This window comes from Limulus polyphemus, unplaced genomic scaffold, assembly GCF_000517525.1.
Source record: "Limulus polyphemus unplaced genomic scaffold, Limulus_polyphemus-2.1.2 Scaffold1004, whole genome shotgun sequence".
Taxonomy (NCBI): Eukaryota; Metazoa; Arthropoda; class Merostomata; order Xiphosura; family Limulidae; genus Limulus; species Limulus polyphemus.
Window position 1 is genome coordinate 300,421 of NW_013666614.1, and position 6,773 is coordinate 307,193.

The following is a 6,773-nucleotide window of genomic DNA, read 5'->3' on the forward strand; positions in this document are numbered from 1 at the left end:
ATATATATATATATATATATATGAAGTATGTTTTGAATTATAGTATAATTCCTCCTCCAATACATTCAATTAATGGAACATCATATAAAAGAACAAGTTATCTTAAATTGCATAACAGTCATATGTATGACAGATTTTACATATTACAATGAACACTGGTATATGAAATTACAATGTGTTATAACATTCAAAAACCCCTAACCATGCTCACTACTACAATGATCCCTTGACATTAAATTATTAAGGGATGTAATGAACAAGTCCACCTTGATTTGATTGACTCTTTGTATTATTTCTTGTTTTGATTATTTTGACAATTGTATTATCTCAAAATGTTAAGTTTTGACCTTCATTCGTCAATTTATAGTGAATAGTCTGATTTTCAAACAGCATGTTAATCAAAGTTCCGCACTATCTACTTTTTTCAGTATATTCGTAGATCTTTGTTTTACCAGATGTAATCATTTGGTATATGTTTTGGTTTAAACAATTTATCTAACTAATATAGTTTCACATCAGTCTGAGAGTTTAGAGAAACATTTTAGTTTTGTTTTCAGATATTATGAACACAGTCTTTTACAACAATACCCCTTTTACAGATCCTTCACATTATTTTAATTAAATGGTGGGTTATTTTCTGCAGGATTTGAGGTGTTAATGTGGAGATATATCACCAGCTGATATAAAAAGAAAGTTGTAAAATACATTGAAACATATGATTAAAAACTGTAGTAAATTAGATGTGGGAAGAATGTATATAATTTAATGAAGAATCAAACACAATTTACATACAGCAGAGTTCTGCAAATTGAAACCATAACCCTTTGCTAAAGATAAAATAAGAACTTTAAATCACATACAATCTCCCTAACCATGTGTATATGTATAGTATTCAGGCTTACTGATGCCCAACAGGTAAGTATCAAGATCTACGATAAACAGTAGATCCCATCATCCTAGATTACCTACATCAATGACATTGCCATTGTATATATTCAGAGGGATTTTACCCAAGTTCTTACTAACTTGTACAAATCTCTGTATCAACTCTCAACTTGAGTACAACCTGCATCCAAAGGGAGCAATGATACAGGCTCATACAAGTATAATCCTTTGTGGAGTGATCAATTTAGTATATAACTTTTTGTCTGAGACAGAAAATTTCTTCAAGTTTATGAGAATGTCAGCTAATTAAATGCAGAACCCTTGCACAAATATTTTGAGTATACTTACCAGTATAACCTGAATAAAGATACCATCTTTAAGTTATGAAAGTGTAAAATATAACAGTTTTCTGCTGCTGCCCATATATTAATACATGTGTTATATTTTATCAATTGTAAATTTAAAAATAACCTATTCTGAGTTGTTTAGAATAAAAACAGGTAAGAGCAACAACACTCAAATACCTCTGATCTTTCCAATAACCAATAGGATTTTTTTATATAAAGAAACCAAATTAAAGATTATTTGCCAGATATTTGTCCAACTTACCAATGCATCCATGCCATTCAGTGGTATTTAAGTGTCCTCAGTACAGCTATAAATACCCTCTATTAATTATGCTTCTGTCTAATATCATTAATGTAAAAAAAAAGCAAAGGCCCAAATACGGACCCCTGTTCAACTGGACTCCAGTAATAAAACATTTTTGCTTTCTTTCATCGAACTATTCTGCAGTATATTATTTTGCTTAATTATATTCACTGATCTAATTTCTTCTTATCATAGAGTACATTAATGGCTCAACATGGTTTCAATTATTATCTTTTCATTTATGATTTTTTTTTACATTTGGGCATCTCTTTATTTCTAGATGAGTACAGTATTTCTATACATTTTTTAAATTGCCTGTTTTTATTTTTTAACAATAACTTTAAAATTATGCTTTTTTTAAACATAGTTTCTAAACTGTTCATGCATTCAATTCCTTGTTGTTTCACAACTTTGTTGATTAGAGGGGCTTTAATAACACAGTAACAAAAAAGATTCAAGCAAAAATGATACCAATATTACAACTTATTTGACTAATTATGGAGCCCCCCAGTGGCACGGCTGTATGTCTGCGGACTTACAATACTAGAATCCGGGTTTTGATACCCGTGGTGGGCAGAGCACAGATAGCTCATTGTGTAGCTTTGTGCTTAATTACAAACAAACTAATTATTGCTGGGGTTATCTTTATATTTTACATAGAAAGTGTGTAATTTCACTCATTTTTTTGTTGGTTATTTACAGTGAGTATTGTAACAGGTGTGGTGATTTACAGGCAAACTGTGTTTCCTACACCCTTATTTGATATATTAAATTTCTAAATATCCTGTATGTGGTCATTATATAGAATTAGGCAAAGGAGCCCACAAACTTCCTCCTGTCCTTGTTAACTACTGACTCAACTTGGATGTCACATGCACTTCCTCATAGGAAAGATTCCTGTAGAATGGAGCTTAATGCACAGAAATAGTAATATTTTTCTACTGTCAGCTCAGGATATACTTCAAGGATAAAATGCCCTGTATTTTTAAGTGAGGGTGATAGTCAGTACATTTGGGTAGCATTTGTGCCTTGAGAAAAATAGAACTGTTATTTTAAGAATATAATAACATGTTTTCTTAATCTGGAGCATTATTGACTTGATTAAGATTTGAATTCTCCGATAAAGGTGCCCACAAAATACACTGGTTTTAAAATTCGATTTTTGTTTGTTTGAAATACATATTGCTTCACTGTATTAAACTTATGCCCAAGGCCTGATGGTTAGGGGAATCAACTCGTAACTCTGTGACCAAAACCCAGTGCCAAACGCACTTGCCCTTTCAGTCACTGAAGCATTATAAAGTGATGGTTAATACCATTATTAATGGTCAAAAGAGTTGGTTATGGGTGCTGCTGGCTGGTTGTTTTCCTCTGGTCTTAGTAGCTTTGACATAAAAAAATCTTGTATTGAATCTTTTTCATTGCATCAAAGTCAGTTGAAGGTGGAGAATTCAAATTTTGCTTAGTAAAACATTTTCCGTCAACCCTCCTGTTATTCTGCTTCTCCTATCCATTACTCTAAAGGAAATCAGTGAACCTAGGAATACCACACACGAACAAACAAAATTTCCCATTATGATAAAACATACAGAACCCCGAATAATATGCAACAATTATTGAAATTATGCAGCCAATAGTTTTAAGCTAAGCACCATAAAATTCCCGATTTAAAAGACATACGTTGGTTATGCAACAAAATTTACAGTTATGCAGCCCTCGCTTTAAGTAAAAACAACTTAAGCCATTCACGTTTAAAATAACGTTAGATGTAATTAATTCAATTCTTTTATCAACAGCAATTTGAGTCTTTTAGTTTTTGTGAGAGAACAACAACAAACAATCTTTTAGACTTTAGAAGTCTTGACAGGTCATTAATCAGACTGTCTGATCAGCAGGCATCACTTAAGATAACAAGAAACGAAAGCCAAATGTTATAAATCTGGTAACAGTAACACTTATCTAGGCTTTAATAAGTCTAGAAATTCAGACTTTGATTATGCGGTTATGCAAACAATTCCTCGACCACGTAATTGCGTTCAACTCGGGGTCCTGAATACACTGTATGATTTGTTTGTTTTGTTGAATTTTGTGCAAAGCCACTCATAGTCTATCTGCACTAGCATTACCTTATTTAGAAATATAGAATGGAAGGAACGGGGATAGTCAACAACACCTACTGTCAACTGTTCTGTTACTCTTTACCAACTAAAATTGGGATTGTCCGACACATTTAATGTCTTTCACAGCTGAAAGGGCTGTTACGTATCTGCTTGTTTGTTAATTTCCCGTAAAAATTCTTTCGGAGAAACTTCAGCGATACAAGTCCTTTCTTAATTAAAACTAGTTTATTCTTTCTTGTTACAAACTTTGTAATACAGTTAATTTCTCGCCAACCACATTTTATTTGGAAAGTCACGTATGAGAGACAATCCACTATGTCATATGGGCCTTCCCATGAAGAAGACAGCATTGGATACTTCCCTTTGGTCTTCCTGGGATTATACAACCACACCTTGTCTCCTGGTACAAAGCTGACTTGAGTAGATCTCTTATCATAACATAGCTTCATGGAATCAGCAGACGTTTTCAAGTTTGAATGCACTTGATGGTGAATATCATCCATCCTTTCAGATAACACTTTCACGAACTCTGGCACATCTTCAGGCAACTTTTCTTAAGGTGGGCGTTCTGTTATTAGGTCCACTGGCAACCGAAGTTCCCGACCAAACATCAACTTTGCTAGAATGTATCCAGTGGCTTCATGCTCTGCTGTTCTATAGGCCATCAACAGTGGAGGAGTAAGACATCCTAGTCATCTTGGTGGCTATTACAAAACTTTGCCAATTCTGGTCCAAGTGTCCAATTGTACTTCTCTATTGCAAAATTCGTGGAACACAGCTGATTCAAAGTTACGGCCTTGATCCAAATGCAGTTCGTATGCCATACCAAATCTGAAGAAGAAATAACTAATAGCCGAAGCTACAGTTGTAGCTTCCTGATTTGGTATTGCATATGCCTCAGGCTACTTGGTGAAATAATCCATCACCACACAAATGTACCTATTTCCAGCACGAGTTTGGGCAGAGGACCAGCAATGTCAAGTTAAGAAGACATTGAGTCACCTACAGCAGAGATTTTACTGGATAGGTATGAGGCAAGATGTCGAAGAATGATGCAACACCTGCAGTTCATGTTGTGCTAAAAGGGGACCCAAGCATAAGGAACGTGCTCCAATGAAGTTATATCAAGTTGGCGCACCAATGGAAAGAGTAGCCGTTCCGAGATGTCCTCCTGTTAAACTATCATGGGATTGACGCAGCACAACTTCTCATAAATTTCTTGATATAACTGTTTGCCAGGTCGTCACTTTCCCATCTCCGGACAAGAATACCATATTGGAGCTTCAGTTGGTCCCATTGTGCCCAATAGTTCTTTGTCACAGGGCTCAAGTAAGGCCCCTTCTCCCAAGAAGGGCACAGAAAACTTGATTGCAGAAAATCAATTATTGGCTTCAAATCTTGGTCTTTCTCCTGTTTTGCTTTAATATCTATACTTGGTTCCAATTCACCATCATCAACTCCTTCAGTCATTTTGACTTCAGCTTGAAGGCACCTGGTTAGTTCAACCTCTCTTTTGCAGTAACGTCTGCAGTCATTTTTGCAGGGTTTTTGGCTCAATCCATCGGCATTTCCATGATATTTTCCTTCTCTGTATTCAATATTATAATTACGCTGGTCTATCTTTCCGATCCAACATGCCAGTTGTTTCTCTGGGTTCTTTAATTATCTTAAAGAGTGTAATGCAGCATGGTCTGTTCTGATGGTAAACCTAGGATGGAAATATATCAGACTCTTTACTATAGCAAGGAGTTCCCTTCGTGTTACACAGTAGTTCCTTTTTGCTCTACTCAGGAACCTAATGAAGTAGGCCACCACATGTTCGTTTTCGCCCACTTTCTGAGACAACACTCCTCCAATTCCGACATTACTAGCATCACAATCCAATATGTATGGCAGTGAGGGATTTGAAAGCTTAAAAAGTGGAGCAGAGGCCAATTTTTATTTTAATGCCTTAAAAGCATGCTGGCAAGAAACTGTATCCATTCAAACTTCTGTCCCATTTTTGTTAAATCATGTAGTGGAGCAGCTATAGTTGCAAAGTCCTTCACAAACTTCGGGTAATAAGTACAAAGTCTCAAGAAACTTCTTAACTCTCTCTCATTGTCTGGTGTTGGCCAATCACACACTGCTTTCACCTTGTCAGGATCAATTTACACACCATGCTCACTTACAATGGGACCCAAGTAAAGCACCTCTTTCTGGAACAAGTGGCGTTTCTTGGTATGGAGTTTGAGGTTTGCTGCTTTCAAACGATTGAATACACTAGGGCTATCCTCCATTGTAGGCCTTCCAATACTCGTTCCATCAGCCTCTCAAATGTTGCTGGAGCATTACTGAGCCCGAATGGCATCACACGGTATTGCCAGAGACGTTGGCCATAACTAAATGCAATCTTAGGTTTGTCTGCTTCAGCCATTTTCACTTGATGGAAACCCGACTTTAAGTCCAGAGTTGAAAATCACCTTGCTCCACTTAGGGCATCAAGAGTATTATCAAATTTTGGCAGTGGATATGAGTCTTTTTCGGTTATACTGTTAAGAGTCCTGAAGTACACACAGCAACGTTGGGTCCCATCTTTCTTCTGGACTAACACGACGGGAGCTGACCAGGGACTATCTGATTTCTCGACTATCCCTTCCTTAATTATGCCATCCATGACCTTCTCCATATCTTGCCACTTTGCCAGGGCTATTCTCCTTGAAGGGATCTTTAGTGAATGGTGATTGCCTGTGTTTATTCTGTGCTCCACGAGGTCTGTGCAGCTGAGGTCACGATCTCCTTTTGAAAAGACGTCTGCATAATTCGCTAAAAGTTCCATAACCTGAAGAGCGTGTGATGATGATAAATGGACTATACTCTTCTTATGGAGGTCAGTTAAATGTTCTGGGAGAGGATGTGCTTTCTTTATGGTCGTATTTCTTGTCTTAACATTGACTGGCTCTACCTCTTGGCACACACCCAACAATGCCCCTTCATTAAGTGTCTGCTGACATTTAGAAAAATTGGCCACTTTTATGGGTACTACTTGATGACCTGCCACAAGTGGCCTTCCAATCTTCACGTCTGCTGGCATGTATGAGTCTTCCACTGCTTCCACAAGTATTGGGCTTCCTTGGG